Source organism: Mustela nivalis (genome assembly GCF_964662115.1).
Source record: "Mustela nivalis genome assembly, contig: HAP1_SCAFFOLD_398, whole genome shotgun sequence".
In the NCBI taxonomy this organism is placed as follows: Eukaryota; Metazoa; Chordata; class Mammalia; order Carnivora; family Mustelidae; genus Mustela; species Mustela nivalis.
The window spans coordinates 55,347-71,969 of NW_028136253.1; the positions used below are offsets into that span (position 1 = coordinate 55,347).

Sequence of the window (16,623 nt, forward strand, 5' to 3'; positions counted from 1 at the left end):
AAAGATCCAACACTTGGATCAACTAAAGAAGTGATTATTGCTTACCATGTGCCCCAAACTATATTAAGTCCTAGAACAAGAGACGTGCTCATCTTGAAGCCTTGCAGCTGTTAGACCCAAGGTACAGAGGGCAGTAGCCAACGACCAGCAGGCCCCAAGTGCCATGTGAAGACTCTAAGAGCAACTGCCTTTGAAAGAGAAAACGGTTGACAGTGGGCTTTCTGAGGTAGAGAATTACTAGCTGGGAAAGTAGTAAAATTGACACAGAATCGGAATTGATGCCCCTACATGACAGAGTTGGTGAAACTTCCCTTCTCAGAGATCTTGAGGCACCTCAGAAATGAATTTTTCATTTTGGACAGAACATTCAGGATAAATATGATCTGTTTGAATTCCTGGTTTCTCATTAGGACAGTTTCTTAGGCTTCACTGGCAGAAGAAAAGGGTTTTGATAATCCAGGGTAAATCCTGACAAAAGCAAAGCACGGTATCTATGAAAAACTAACCCCTCAGAGGAGAACAACAGATAAAGGGCCAGGCCTACCTGACCCTGCAGGATAGGTAAGGTTAGTCTGGCAACAGGGGTATTTGGGAACTGCCCATCTCCTGCTAGAAGAGCTAGAGAAGACCCCTTCCGGAGAGACCACCAAGAGAGGAGAGCAGTAGGTGCTAATGATGAAGAATATTTTAATCAGGGGCGCCTGGGTGGCTCAGTGGATTAAGCCTCTGCCTTCGGCTCGGGCCATGATCTCAGTGTCCTGGGATTGAGCCCCGCATCGGGCTCTTTGCTCAGCAGGAGCCTGCTTTTCTATCTCTCTCTGCCTGACTCTCCGCCTACTTGTGATTTCTCTCTCTGTCAAATAAATACACAAAATCTTTAAAAAAAAAAAAAGAATATTTTAATCAGCAGAGATGGTCAAAATGACAAAGTTCCATGATCAGAGTAAACATATGGGATTTAAAAATAAAAAATAAAAAAATTTTTTTGAAAGGCTTTTCTTTAAAGGAATTTAAACAAAAGACCTTTTTAAGAGACAGTTGGCTGTTTAAACCCAAAGTACAACTCACTGAGAGAATCGCCGCATTATTTATTGGGGTAGAAAGGACCTGGAATGTAGAAAGACCCATTCTGCAGAGGAAAAAATAGAATCACTAACAGGCCTCATGCCTTGCACAGCCAGTGGCTAGAATACCTACCCCATCATACCCTGTGCTAGAAGGCCACTAGAACCATTTCAACTATGTTAGTTTTTCTTGGAAGCCAACAAGTGTTTGCCCAGTTAAGAGCACGGTAACAATCAGTCACGTTATGTTATAATGATTGTCGATATCTTTAAAAGCCTTGTCAAGTTCCTTTTTGAGTAACCCTCACCCCACCCTTAGAGAAATTTATCTGTGGTTCACCTCTTTGAAGTACCTCATTGTTGTTCCACATTTACCATAGCCGAAAAACAAACAAACAAACAAAAAAAGCTTTTTATTAACAAAGTGTTCAGAAGGGGGCGCCACTGTAAACAATGAGAGTTTTCGCTGCCGGGACAATTTTGTTGCAGAAACAGCTGAAAGCAATCAGGTCAGACAGAGCCAAGGGCTGGAGGGATTTTTAAAATGACAAAAACCGAACCAAATCTAACCAAAACAAAAATCAAAACCAATGGCCAAGATTTCAAGTTTGCTACTAAAGGTATGACATTCTCCTAAGACATGCGAGTGACTTGATCACTTTATTTATATATTTATATTTGAAGAAGAAGGAACTATTTGATGCAGCAAATTCACGTTGGTTAAAAATTACCAGATATGGGGGCTCCTGGGTGGCTCAGTGGTTTAGGCCTCTGCCTTCGGCTCAGGTCATGATTTCAGGGTCCTGGGATGGAGCCCCACATCGGGCTCTCTGCTCAGCGGGGAGCCTGCTTCCCCCCTCTCTCTCTGCCTCCCTCTCTACCTACTTGTGATCTGTCTGTCAAATGGGTAAATAAGATCTTTAAATAAAGAATTACTAGATGTGAAATACATCGAGGGTATGGGAAGGAAAATGATTTCACCTGATCTGACTAGGAAGTGGTTGAAGCCTGAATTAAAGTGCCACAAAAAGAGTAGAGACCTGGGAAATATATGGGGTAAAAATCCCTAGAAAAACAGCAATAATAACTGGCTGCTCTTTATTGATCCAGATCCTGCGGTAGGCAAAGAAGAGCTGGTTTTAGCCAGAGGATGATCTCCGTTTGTCTTCATGATCTGGCATTTCCTGCAAGCCAGGCATGGGGCTCTGCACTAGAGCTGCAAATGCTGGGGGCCCTCATTGTCCCTTTTCTCTTCTCAGGGGGACAACGGGCATGTCCATGGTGCAGTGTGACAGGCTTTACCACAGGGAGATAATAGACTGCCAAGGGTAGGTGGGAGCTGGGAAAAGCCACTTAGGAACAGATTTTCAAGGGAGGTGATAGACAAGGGCAAAGCGAAGAATGAGGATGAGTGTGTCAAGTTTCAGAGTACCAGGAGGCAGCACAGTGCATTCGGGAAACTACAGCAAGTTCATGACAACCGACAGCTGATCTGGCAGCGTCACCTGTGGATGGAGGCTGAGCCCCGGGGTTAACACTGGGGGTGAGAAGGTTTGTATACTATGGCGAGGAGGTGAGGTACTACACTGTGGGGGCACAGGGAGCTACCGGAGGATTTCAAATATCAGAATCGTAACCATAATAGAGTATTTCATTGCATCCTAGCTTTCATCAAGTGTAAGATGCACTATAGTTTATGTTCGACTAAGAAAGAGAAATGCTGTCAGTTAAAGTAGGATATGTCATCAAGTGCAAGGTGAGTGCCACCTTAAGAGATATTAAAATGGGGGGGGGACAAATCTTAGAACAAGTAAATTGTGGTAGTAGAATAATTAAGAAAGATCCAACACTTGGATCAACTAAAGAAGTGATTATTGCTTACCATGTGCCCCAAACTATATTAAGTCCTAGAACAAGAGACGTGCTCATCTTGAAGCCTTGCAGCTGTTAGACCCAAGGTACAGAGGGCAGTAGCCAACGACCAGCAGGCCCCAAGTGCCATGTGAAGACTCTAAGAGCAACTGCCTTTGAAAGAGAAAACGGTTGACAGTGGGCTTTCTGAGGTAGAGAATTACTAGCTGGGAAAGTAGTAAAATTGACACAGAATCGGAATTGATGCCCCTACATGACAGAGTTGGTGAAACTTCCCTTCTCAGAGATCTTGAGGCACCTCAGAAATGAATTTTTCATTTTGGACAGAACATTCAGGATAAATATGATCTGTTTGAATTCCTGGTTTCTCATTAGGACAGTTTCTTAGGCTTCACTGGCAGAAGAAAAGGGTTTTGATAATCCAGGGTAAATCCTGACAAAAGCAAAGCACGGTATCTATGAAAAACTAACCCCTCAGAGGAGAACAACAGATAAAGGGCCAGGCCTACCTGACCCTGCAGGATAGGTAAGGTTAGTCTGGCAACAGGGGTATTTGGGAACTGCCCATCTCCTGCTAGAAGAGCTAGAGAAGACCCCTTCCGGAGAGACCACCAAGAGAGGAGAGCAGTAGGTGCTAATGATGAAGAATATTTTAATCAGGGGCGCCTGGGTGGCTCAGTGGATTAAGCCTCTGCCTTCGGCTCGGGCCATGATCTCAGTGTCCTGGGATTGAGCCCCGCATCGGGCTCTTTGCTCAGCAGGAGCCTGCTTTTCTATCTCTCTCTGCCTGACTCTCCGCCTACTTGTGATTTCTCTCTCTGTCAAATAAATACAGAAAATCTTTAAAAAAAAAAAGAATATTTTAATCAGCAGAGATGGTCAAAATGACAAAGTTCCATGATCAGAGTAAACATATGGGATTTAAAAATAAAAAATAAAAAAATTTTTTTGAAAGGCTTTTCTTTAAAGGAATTTAAACAAAAGACCTTTTTAAGAGACAGTTGGCTGTTTAAACCCAAAGTACAACTCACTGAGAGAATCGCCGCATTATTTATTGGGGTAGAAAGGACCTGGAATGTAGAAAGACCCATTCTGCAGAGGAAAAAATAGAATCACTAACAGGCCTCATGCCTTGCACAGCCAGTGGCTAGAATACCTACCCCATCATACCCTGTGCTAGAAGGCCACTAGAACCATTTCAACTATGTTAGTTTTTCTTGGAAGCCAACAAGTGTTTGCCCAGTTAAGAGCACGGTAACAATCAGTCACGTTATGTTATAATGATTGTCGATATCTTTCAAAGCCTTGTCAAGTTCCTTTTTGAGTAACCCTCACCCCACCCTTAGAGAAATTTATCTGTGGTTCACCTCTTTGAAGTACCTCATTGTTGTTCCACATTTACCATAGCCGAAAAACAAACAAACAAACAAAAAAAGCTTTTTATTAACAAAGTGTTCAGAAGGGGGCGCCACTGTAAACAATGAGAGTTTTCGCTGCCGGGACAATTTTGTTGCAGAAACAGCTGAAAGCAATCAGGTCAGACAGAGCCAAGGGCTGGAGGGATTTTTAAAATGACAAAAACCGAACCAAATCTAACCAAAACAAAAATCAAAACCAATGGCCAAGATTTCAAGTTTGCTACTAAAGGTATGACATTCTCCTAAGACATGCGAGTGACTTGATCACTTTATTTATATATTTATATTTGAAGAAGAAGGAACTATTTGATGCAGCAAATCCACGTTGGTTAAAAATTACCAGATATGGGGGCTCCTGGGTGGCTCAGTGGTTTAGGCCTCTGCCTTCGGCTCAGGTCATGATTTCAGGGTCCTGGGATGGAGCCCCACATCGGGCTCTCTGCTCAGCGGGGAGCCTGCTTCCCCCCTCTCTCTCTGCCTCCCTCTCTACCTACTTGTGATCTGTCTGTCAAATGGGTAAATAAGATCTTAAATAAAGAATTACTAGATGTGAAATACATCGAGGGTATGGGAAGGAAAATGATTTCACCTGATCTGACTAGGAAGTGGTTGAAGCCTGAATTAAAGTGCCACAAAAAGAGTAGAGACCTGGGAAATATATGGGGTAAAAATCCCTAGAAAAACAGCAATAATAACTGGCTGCTCTTTATTGATCCAGATCCTGCGGTAGGCAAAGAAGAGCTGGTTTTAGCCAGAGGATGATCTCCGTTTGTCTTCATGATCTGGCATTTCCTGCAAGCCAGGCATGGGGCTCTGCACTAGAGCTGCAAATGCTGGGGGCCCTCATTGTCCCTTTTCTCTTCTCAGGGGGACAACGGGCATGTCCATGGTGCAGTGTGACAGGCTTTACCACAGGGAGATAATAGACTGCCAAGGGTAGGTGGGAGCTGGGAAAAGGCACTTAGGAACAGGTTTTCAGGGGAGGTGATAGACAAGGGCAAAGTGAAGAATGAGGATGAGTGTGTCAAGTTTCAGAGTGCCAGGAGGCAGCACAGTGCATTCGGGAAACTACAGCAAGTTCATGACAACCGACAGCTGATCTGGCAGCATCACCTGGGGATGGAGGCTGAGCCCCGGGGTTAACACTGGGGGTGAGAAGGTTTGTATACTATGGCGAGGAGGTGAGGTACTACACTGTGGGGGCACAGGGAGCTACCGGAGGATTTCAAATATCAGAATCGTAACCATAATAGAGTATTTCATTGCATCCTAGCTTTCATCAAGTGTAAGATGCACTATAGTTTATGTTCGACTAAGAAAGAGAAATGCTGTCAGTTAAAGTAGGATATGTCATCAAGTGCAAGGTGAGTGCCACCTTAAGAGATATTAAAATGGAGGGGGGGGGACCAATCTTAGAACAAGTAAATTGTGGTAGTAGAATAATTAAGAATGATCCAACACTTGGATCAACTAAAGAAGTGATTATTGCTTACCATGTGCCCCAAACTATATTAAGTCCTAGAACAAGAGACGTGCTCATCTTGATGCCCTTTAGCTGTTAGACCCAAGGTACAGAGGGCAGTAGCCAAGGACCAGCAGGCTCCAAGTGTCATGTGCATACTCTAAGAGCAACTGCCTTTGAAAGAGAAAACGGTTGACAGTGGGCTTTCTGAGGTAGAGAATTACTAGCTGGGAAAGTAGTAAAATTGACACAGAATCGGAATTGATGCCCCTACATGACAGAGTTGGTGAAACTTCCCTTCTCAGAGATCTTGAGGCTCCTCAGAAAGGAATTTTTCATTTTGGACAGAACATTCAGGATAAATATGATCTGTTTGAGTTCCTGGTTCTCTCATTAGGACTGTTTCTTAGGCTTCACTGGCACAAGGAAAGGGTTTTGAAAATCCAGGGTAAATCCTGACAAAAGCAAAGCACAGTTTCTATGAAATACTAACCACTCAGAGGAGAGCAACATATAAAGGGCCAGGCCTACCTGACCCTGCAGGATAGGTAAGGTTAGTCTGGCAACAGTGGTAGAGGGGAAGTGCCCCTTTAGGTTGGCATGGACAAAGCCCTCAATCAACTTTCTGTGCCTTTGCGACAGTTATGAGAAGTTCTGGTAAGTCCCCAATTAATGAAAACAGTCTGCTCTGACGCCTGTTGTCCTCTTCGGCTTTTCTCTAAGAATTCTTTTCATCTGTTAGTTTGGTGGTACTGGTGGTTGTATTTTAACGGTTCATGGTTATAATATTCACCTTCAGAAGTGTTGTAAATGATTTTGTTTTTGCATATGCTAAAAACCTAAAAAATCATGTTCGAATTGAAGAAGACCTATTCTCAGAGTAGACAACCTTAAAATGTCAGGGGAGAGGAAGCATATTTCCAAATTCAACTTATTAATGCCACTTTGGTCATATGTAAGTGGTTTCTAACTTACGAATGACTTGTATTTTAACAGTTTGTAATCTTGTAAAGATCCCCCCCCACCGCATGTAAGCTACGTGTGGTTAGGTTCCTGGGCTGATCTACAAAAACTGTGTAATCCCTAATGGAACTGAAGGATAATATAAATAAAATGTAATACTTAATAAATGTTACATTTGCATGTTCTCTCAGAAAAATCTCTGTTGTGGGAATGAGACTCCCCACCTCTAAGCCATTGGGAATAGGAACTCCACCTGGGTGAACAGTGGAGGGGCAGTTGTGGCATCACTTCTAACAGAAAACTGTGCTGCCCTGTCTCCCCTCCGGCCCCCCTCCCCGTCTGTGTCTGGTGCCCTGACTTACGGCCTCTGTCCATTCTGATGCCCTGTCGTAAACTTGTCAAAAACAACACCATCCTTCCTTGTGTGTCTCCTCTAGCTTGAGTGGCCTCTTGCGTCCCTCCCCTAAGACAGTGCCTGCATCCTAGAGAGAATATAAAGAGAACATAATTTAAGGGAAGACACAGTACATGGTTAGAACCAAAAAAAATGTGAAGTAATGGAAATATCAGTGCTGAGAAGCCTAGGGGAGGGGCAGGCAGGAAAGAGTTCGTGAAACAGGTAAAAATCTTGAGTTGTGCCTTGAGGTAGCCAATACTTTCCATGGTTTATGTCTCATTTGAATTTTACAAAATCTTGTTAAAGATACTTTTCCTTGGAATGGAAGGGATTTTCATGGTTCGCTGTTGGATTCCACACCAGCCGCTGTGGGGCTCTCCCACTGCCTCCTTGGTGTGCCTCTTCCTCCCGGGGCCTCATAGTGGTGTTGTTTCCCAAGCCTAGCCTTCCTTTGGCCTCCCACTCTTCTCTCGAACCCCCTCCCTGGAGGCAGATTTGCTCTACTCACACAGGCTCCCGTCCCACCTCACCCCCTGCCATCACCATATACCCTCCCTTTTCCATGGCCTGTTTTTATGGCCACTTTGGTCCTGCTCAGCCACAGGCCTGACCTGCCTTTCTGGTCCCAACTCTGAAGCTGTTCTGTGAGATTCTCAGATCACTGAGGGATACGACTATATCTGTCTTCATTGCATCCCTGTAGGCTGCCACAATACTGACGTCCAGGAGGTGTTTCATAATGTTGATGGAGTGAATTAATTCACCTTCCTGTGGAATTTTTGTGATCTGCCTACTTCATTCTAGTTGTTTCTGTTAACCTTTGTTTTGGCCCTAATTCCTAATTATCTCTTTATTCATTAGCTTCTGGACATGTTTCTCTACCTCTGTGCTCTGCCTTTTTCTGGTCTTCTGTTCTTCATTCTTGATTCCTGGTATTTCCATACCCACATTTCATCATCATGCATCAGTGCTTTGACATTCTTTCATTCTCCAAAATATGCAGAATCTAAAAAATTCATCTCAGTGAAGTTGGCCCTCCATTCCTATTTCTGCTTCTCTCCAGAAGGAAGCCTGCAGTGCACATGGCTGTGTGCCTGTCTGACCCTGCCCCTGAGTGTGTGTGCACTTACATCTGCTCCCCATCCCCTCCCCACCTCGGCAGCTGTGTACACATGGCTTTCAGAGTCCGATTCGAGCCCCGTCGCATTTCCAGACTCTCCTGTACTTTGCTTCATATTATCTGTTCTCCATTCTAAGCCCCCTCATCCCCATAACTTTCACTGTATATGTCATTCTTCTTCTAGCCATGCGACCCTGCCTTCGTGTCATTATGCCCCCAGGTCATGAGTCCCCTCAACAGTAACTGTGTCTGGTATATCATGTTTTTTTTTTTTTTCAATATCTGCATAGTACTGGTGCACAGGTATTAATTTCTGTGGAATTGAATGAGATGTAGGAAATTGATAATGTGACAAAACAATGTCTGTAATACATTTTCTTTATTATTCTTTTAAAGAGTCTCAGGTCATCAGTCAGTGAAGGAATTCGGGCAGTAGATGAACGAATGTGTAAACAAGAGGACATAAGGAAGAAAAAGGTACCCTCCAGTAGATTTCTTATGCTGCATGCCAGTTGAAGCCCTCTCCTCTTGTCTCCGCGAACTTGTCAGCACTATTCAGCTTTTTTTCTTTTTTTTTTTTAAATTTAGCTTTTTTTCAAAGCTCTCACGCATGTGCATTTTATGCATTATGTCACGTTATCTACCTGAAATAAGAAGACAGAATTTCAGAGGTACCCACACGATCTCAAGATCACCCACTTTTTCCAGAACAAGAAACAGTGATAACTGTTGTCAGTGCAGCGCTTGACAGTTAATGACTGTATAAATTGTCAGCGGCCCTGTAAAGAAAATAGGCCTATATTAGAGACTAGGGGAGAAGTGGGCTTTCCAAAGCAAACTCAGGATTCTGCCGTAGGTTTGCTGTTATTTTCTGATCCTGTGTTCTTTATGTTCTGGTGTTCACTTTAATTTTTTCAATTCCCAGTAGTTAGCATGCGGTGTTGGCTTAGTTTCAGGTGTGTGAGACAGGCAATGGCTCTGTACATCTGAGGGCTCACCCCGGGAGTGTGCCCCTTAGTGCTATCTCCAGTTCCAAGTGTCCCCGATATCATTCATGAGCATAACGATGTAGGGGCACAGCGGGCATTGGAAGTCTGGGCTTCTGACTCTCGCCTGCTGCTCTGTACAATGTTTTCTATGTGTATTATTAGCATATTTGTTAAAATCTCAGTGGGGAGAAGCCTGTTTGAGGGACCTTCTGTTTAATTCGCCTCTGGATCTCCTCACAGCTTTTGTCCAAAGAATGCTTGTCGTGCGCTTCCAGACAAAACAGTAAGCTTTGTGAGAGCAGGGTGTATTTCTTGCTTTATTTTCTCGTGCCCCCCCACCCCCCGTTGGAATGAATATCGAGCTCCCAGGGGTGTTCATTATTATTATTATTTATTGAATGGATGACTTTGTATTTTTTTGTTCTTTAAGGATGAGAGTTTTCATAATGTCCCTCAACCTCTTTGATAATATTTGTAGTGTAAAAGGTCTTTAATGATTTGGTGCTTGGGCATATAGGTATATGCACATGTAAACTGAGAGGGCCAGTACAATCGGAAGCCAAAGTTAAAACATGAATAAAGGGCCATAAGAAAACAAATGGAGGGGCGCCTGGTGGCTCAGTTGGTTAAACGTCCGACTCTTGATTTTGGCTCAGGTCATGATCTCAGGATCATGAGATTGAGCCCCGCATTGAGCTCTGTGCTCAGCAGGATGTCTGCTCGAGATTCTCTCTCTCCCTCTGCCCCTCCCCTGCACGCGCACATGCAGTCTCTCTCTCTCTCAAATAAACAAATCTTTTTTAAGAAAATAGGAAAGAAATGCCCATAGAAAGATTCAGGATGGGGAAAAAAAGAAATAAGAGTATAGAATATGAGAAAGCAAAGTCTAGGGTTTTTTTTTTCCTCTATAAACTTGCAATAGAATATGGAAGTATGCTTATTCTAGAACTAAGATTTGCATTCTTGAGAATTCTGTGTTTCATAGAAATATTCAAAATATAGCATGCCCTATATATTTGAAGTTAACTTTTGGTCTTATATTTTCCTGCATTTAGCATGGGAAATAAAGATGATTAAGAGTAAAGATGGTGATGTTTTTTGTTTGCTTAATTTTTATTTTTATAGATGTGTGTGTTGAGGCTTATACAAGTTATTTGATCAGTGGAAAAGATTGAAAAAATCTTAAATTCACAAAGTTCGAAAGAAACCTCTGCACTAGAAGCAAGCAGGTAAGCATTTTTTTTTAACTAAGTAGCACATAAATTAATACTTCACATCCAATCTAATTAGGCGGGGACGGCTTAGTTAGAATTCATTTCTGAACAAGAAGAAAATCCAGGTTTGTGGCTAGAATGTAGCTCCAGGAGAGTGGAGAGCATGAAATGGTAAAATCTATAACACGTTCCTATAAACGCTTTGGTTATAGACCACAGTTCCAACACGTCATTATGCTTGCAGTGTAAAAGTATATTTGGAATAACCTTCCCTGAGGACTAGCAAAGTCCTGTTGATCTTTAAGGCATACCTACCATTCATCTTGGTTTTTCTCCATCTCATTTTTTTTCCTAGACATGCCCAGAGTATTACCATTGATGTATTTTGCACCAGCATTATATTATTATGAAACAGTATAGGACATATCCAGTTGAAATTTACAAACAGGAAAGGAAAAACTTATGAAATAGGAAAAAGATGATGGCTCTCTTTGTTACACTGTGATTGTCTTGTTCCCTTCCTGGTGTGAATTTTCAATCATCCAGGGTAGATGAGTGACTCAGAAAATGAGTAGTTAGGTCCTGTCAGCACTGTGAGACGCACAGTGGTGCAGTGGGAGTAGCCGGGGCCGGTCCTACACATACCAGCTGGGCTGCCTGCGTCAAGGTCGCCTGGTGCCCTGAGTGCTCTGTTGTGTGACGCTAACAGTCCCTCCCCTTGCAGGCGGAGTTAGGTTTCTAAATTTTAGGAATTAAGGTTTTAGATTTGGAAGGAACTTGAGAGACCATATGCTCCGCATGTCTCATGATGGAGATTAAGAACGGACACATCCCAAAGGAAGCGATTCTCTGGTCCTAGGTCTCTGTCCCCTTTCACATCAAGGCATTCAACTAAGTGGTCAGCCTCCACTGTGCTTGTGTCTCTAGCCCATTGCACTCGTGCTTCTGCCCCGTTCGTCCACACTTAGCAGACAGTCTGCACGCGGCCCTTCTGCAGCCCGTGTGTCTCCAGCGGCTCTGCTTCACTGCGGCCCTTGGCAGCGCCTGCAGCCCCTCCAGCCATGTCCACGTTCGGCCCCTGGGGAGCTGGCCCTCCAGTGTTCTTCCCGTCTTTGCTGTTGCTGCTGTGCTCATCGGATAGAAACACCTCAGTGAGCTCTGTGTCTACAATCCTGTCCCTTTGCAACACTGTCCTTGATAAACAGACATTGTGCACTTTCTTGCTCAGAATTACCTTGGAGGACTTTTTTCTCCAGAAGAGCAGCTCTGAGCTCTAGAGTCAGGAAAGCCAGAGCAGCGTCAGTGCACAGTAAATCCATCATGCTCTGCCAGGCCCAGAAATGCCGAGAAAAGGATAAATAGGAAATGCACATGGGATCAGTCAGTAGAGGTTGGGATTAGGATTCTGCATTGGTCGTGCCAAGCGCTTGCCTTCCCTCCACACCAGTTCTGATGCTCTGGGATGGGGCACACCATGGCAGGTCTCCAGCGATTTTGGGTTTTCTTACAGTGTGTTTCCTTACTACCTGACTGCCCATCCTCAGATGTGGGATGCCTCATAGAGCCCAGCAGGGGCTTTGGGGCCTTTGTTGTGTGTTTTTTTTTTTTTTCTTTCACTGTTCGACCTCCTTTTGAATGGGGTTGACGCTTTCTAATGTGGGGGGCAAGAGGGAAGTGTATCCAGTCCACTTGATGGCAGATGCACTGTGAGTGATTTCTCACCAGCTCCCGGAGCACCGAGCTTGCTCTTTCTGCCGTTGGGTAAATTTAAACTTGGAGTCCGCTGCTCTGAGCGATTTCCCAGGTTGCTGCTAGGCGGTCAGTTTTAGCTGATTGAGGAGACAGCAGTAGTTGGTACTGGGGAGGTACTTGGGAGGGAGAATGAGGCAGGCAGAGAAGAAGAGGGGGCTTCGGGTATGAACGGTAGGACAGGGCAAGAGAGAGGAGGGGGTTAGAGAATGGGAGAAGAAGGGAGAAGAAGGGCACAAATGGGAGAGCCCGAGGAACGTGGAGGAATCATGCAGTTGTACCCACACTGACCTAAAATAGCTCCATCCCCTTGCCTGGGCCCTGTGGCCCGGGCCAGGCTGCGTCGGTGGCTTCTACGACCTCCCCGCTCCTCACCCCTTGCACTGGGGCCTGCTGCACAGACAGTTTGTCATGAAAATTGATGGCGTTCAGGTGCAGGTGCCTGAGCGCTGTAAGGCATGTGGGGCGGTGGGGGTGGCAGGTTTTTAACTTTGGGAATTACATTTCTCTAATTGTCTCTACTAGCCCTCTCTGGACTAGACAGATTTTGGAGAGAATTGCCACAGAATTTAACCAGTTACACTTTCATGCTGTTCAGAGCAAAGGCATGCCTCTTCTGGACAAAGTAAGACCAGCAAGTGTTGGTTTCGATTTTCAATTTGCTGTTTGCGAATTTCCTGGATGATTTTGGTTTGACCTAGCATTGCCCCTGATAATTGCTACTCTACAGGATTTTGAAGCTAGCTTTGAATTATTTTTTTTTCAGTGTCTCCTGCTTGGGACCCTGCTTCCATTATGTCACACTAGATAGATTTTGTGTAAAGACACAAGCGTAGTCTCCAAACTATGCAAGTAAAATTAATTCTGAATTTCATGTAACTTGACACATCATATGATGTAGTCAGAGTTCATTTATCCAAAGCCCTTGACTGGGTTTAAATGCACGTTTGTCAGATTTACTCCGTAGCTTAAGAGGCAAATAACTTTTTGTCATTCCGTAATTGTCTGAACTTCACTTTGATGAAGCCGACTTACTTTCAAAGAAATCATAGGGAGGGGACGCCTCAGTGGCTCAGTCAGTTAAGCCACTGCCTCTGGCTTAGGTCATGATCCCAGGGTCCTGGGATTGAGTCCCACCTTGGGCTCCTTGCTTGGCAGGAAGCCTGCTTCTCTTTCTGCCTGTGTCTCCTTGTGTGCTTGTGCTCTCTCTCAACAAATAAATAAATAAAAACCTTTAAAAAAAAAAAAGAAAGAAAGCAATCATGGGGAGAAGAGATTCATTGTTATTCTCTAGGAAATGTTGGGATTTTAATCTTACATATATTCTGGTAGAATTAGAGGCTCGCTTTATATATATAACACATATGTATATAAATTATACACATATATTTGAGCTTTTAGAAACTGTGGTACCTGAACCTTCTTTCCTGGTCTCTCTGTTCTTGCAGCGTATAGCCCACATTACGGCCATGCTGCAGCAGTCCCTGGGAGGCCTGCTGCTAGAAGGGCTTCAGACTTCCAATGTGGACATCATACGGCACTGCCTCCAGACTTACGCTACAATTGACAAGACACGGGATGCAGAGGCGTTAGTCGGTCAAGTACTGGTGAAACCATACATGGATGAGGTTTGTGCCCCCATGCACCTCATTCCACAAACACAGAGCATCTAATCTGGCTTTGTTTCTTGACTGGGTGCGAGAGAGCTCAGGGCTCTTCCTTGAAGATGCTCTTAGTTCCTGATCTTCTGGTTGTAAGAAAAGGTTGGTCCCGCTTGGTGCCCATCAGCATGGCAGGAATCAGGCATGCGCTCTGGTCTCTTCCAGTGATGCCATAACTCAGGGATCATCTTAATTTAGTAGGGGTGAGGGACTTGCCTAGGAAGAAGGTACGGATCAGAACATTTTCAGGTCAATTTCCATTTCCATAAGTTATACGTTAATGAAGTTGCCGAAAAGCGTGACCCCACCAAGGCGCCCGTGCCCACTGGAGGAGCTGGAAGACAGCTCTGTGCGCAGGGAAAGTCTGTGAGGGGAAGCGTCTTCGCAGAATTGATGTGGCCTGAGTCTTGAAGACCATGGGGGAGTTTGCCAGGCTAGGAAGGTGGGAGGGAGGGAATATTCAAAGATAAAGGGCTTTGAAGGGCGAGTTAGCCGGGTAGTACCTTAAGTCCAGAACTTGGTTACCCAGTGTTCTTGACCTATAAGGATACAGTAAAATACAGGGAGTCAGTGTATCCTGCCTCTGAGCGGCCGGAGTATGGGCTGCACCATGTGAGGCCGACAGCAATCAGCAGCTTCCAACTTAGAGAGCGTCGGTTTCATCTAGTTCAAGCGGACAGAAGTCATGAAGCCAGTCTCAGCGTTTGAGGGCTTTCTTCCAGTCACCTGCCAGTGCGAGTGTTCTTTCTGTCTGGTAAGTATAAAGCTACCCACCATGACTTCAGGATGAAAGGCTTCCAGTTTTAAAACGAAACAGTATCCCAGTGATAGAAATGAAATTGAAGGATTAATTTCAGTAATCTTCTCAGCTTCATTAAGACTACTAAAAGTAAATGATCTGTCAGTTCTTTGTATGTATCCTATTATAGTTCATAGCTCTCTCTGTGGGGGTGAAAAAGATCACATTATTCTTTGTCACTAAATGAAAATATTTTAGTTATTTAATTTATGCCCTTTTCATTGAACTGAATCTAATATGCTAAATTGGGGAAGTACTTTACGTTTCCATGTCATTAAATGAACTGTGGCCACGTTTGTATTTTAAGTTTGTATGCTTGTCATTCACCTCCTGCAACTCAGCCTCACCAAAAAAAATTAAATACTAAAGCAAAATAAGATGTGTTTTCTTCCATCACTTTCCATCTCAGCCCTTTCCCTGTTCTGGAGACGGTAGAGGATAAGGCCAGGGTGAAGATGATACAGAGCTGTTGTCTGCAGATACAGTATTTTGCTTTTAAGCTCAGAAGGGAAGCAGATGAGTGTGTGTGATGTTTTAGCTTCAGGCCAGTCTCTGTCCCTCAGCCTCTGTGTCCCCCAGGGTTGGAGCAGTATTCCCAAATCCCAGGACCTAGATTTTCATGCCAATGTTACTTACCTCCTGTTTAGAAAGCATACTGAGTGGGGAGGAGGAAGGACGAAGTGCATTTTTAAGGTTTACACGATTCTTTTCTCTGTAGTGTATAGTTCATACTTCTCTTTTAGGTGCTTTAAAAACAAACAAAAACACAAACAAACAAACAAATAAATAAATAAAAATAAAACGCTCTTCCTTCTGCTAGGTGATTGTAGAGCAGATCGTTGAGTCTCATCCAGACGGCCTGAAGATCATGTATTCTAATAAGCTCCTGGAGTTCGTTCCTCACCACTGCCACCTTCTTCGAGAGGTCACAAGAGGAGCCATCTCAAGGTGACGTAAAATGCTGTGTATGCACCTGAGCTCAGTTTAGTGACCACCTGTCACCTCCTCATGTGCCGCTGATCCCTGGCTGTCCTGTCTGACCCGGGAACGTGGGAACGTGTGCTCTTCCCTATTTGTTACCAGTGCTGTGAGGCAGGTGTCACTTGCCTGGGTTTACAGGGAAGGGAATGAAGAGTGGGGACGTATCTCAATGGTGACATTTGTGTGACTCCAGAGCCTCTGCTTTTCTCTTGTCTATACTGTCTCCTTAACCAGGCTCAAAATCAAAATTGGTTTTCTTCCATTATTGTGATGTCATCATCGGTCTAGAAATACCAATTCATTTTAATTCAACATGTTTTATACTGATGGCAATTAAAGTCATGAACGGTTTTCCCTCCCTCTCTTATTTCATTTCCATGGCTTTCCAGTTCTGTTTCATGAATATCCCATTACCTTCCACCATCTCCATCATCCCAGTCCAGACCTTTGTTGCCTTTTGTTCGAGGGTAGCGGGCTCTCCCCACCTGGTCTCCCAGCTCCACCTGTCCCTCTTCATTGCAGCCCTCAGCTGTCCCACCTGCCCAGAGCTCTTCAGCCTTCCTGAGTCGCTCGTGGCTTCTCATCGCCCACAGAAGAGCATCCAGTCTTCCTGGTGTAACCTGTGACCGTTGGTGCTTGAGTCCTAGTGGTTCTCCGCTGTAGAACTCCCCCATACCACTATGGTTCCTGGCCAGACAGGAGCACTTGACCTTCCCTAACACACCTGGTACAGAAGATCCCTGACTTCACCTTGGTTCAGTTTATGGTTTTTTGACTTTTTATAATAGTGCAGAAGTAATATGCATTTAGTTTGGATCTTTTCCCAGGCTGGCGATCTACAGTAGGGTCCTCTTTTGTAATGCTGGGCAGAGGCAGCGAGCACAGCCCCCAGGCAAACCACGTGATCACGAGGGTCAGCAACCAACACACTTGA

The 16,623-nt window shown here is 44.3% G+C and overlaps 1 long non-coding RNA gene across 1 annotated transcript; it reads left to right on the plus strand.

Moving 5' to 3' along the window:
* The first annotated feature begins 8,699 nt into the window (after positions 1 to 8,699).
* Positions 8,700 to 16,346, plus strand: LOC309857119. Its single transcript, XR_014307485.1, has 3 exons — positions 8,700 to 8,773; positions 15,529 to 15,656; positions 16,212 to 16,346. It is a non-coding gene; the product is annotated as an uncharacterized lncRNA (long non-coding RNA).
* The last annotated feature ends 277 nt before the right edge of the window (positions 16,347 to 16,623 follow it).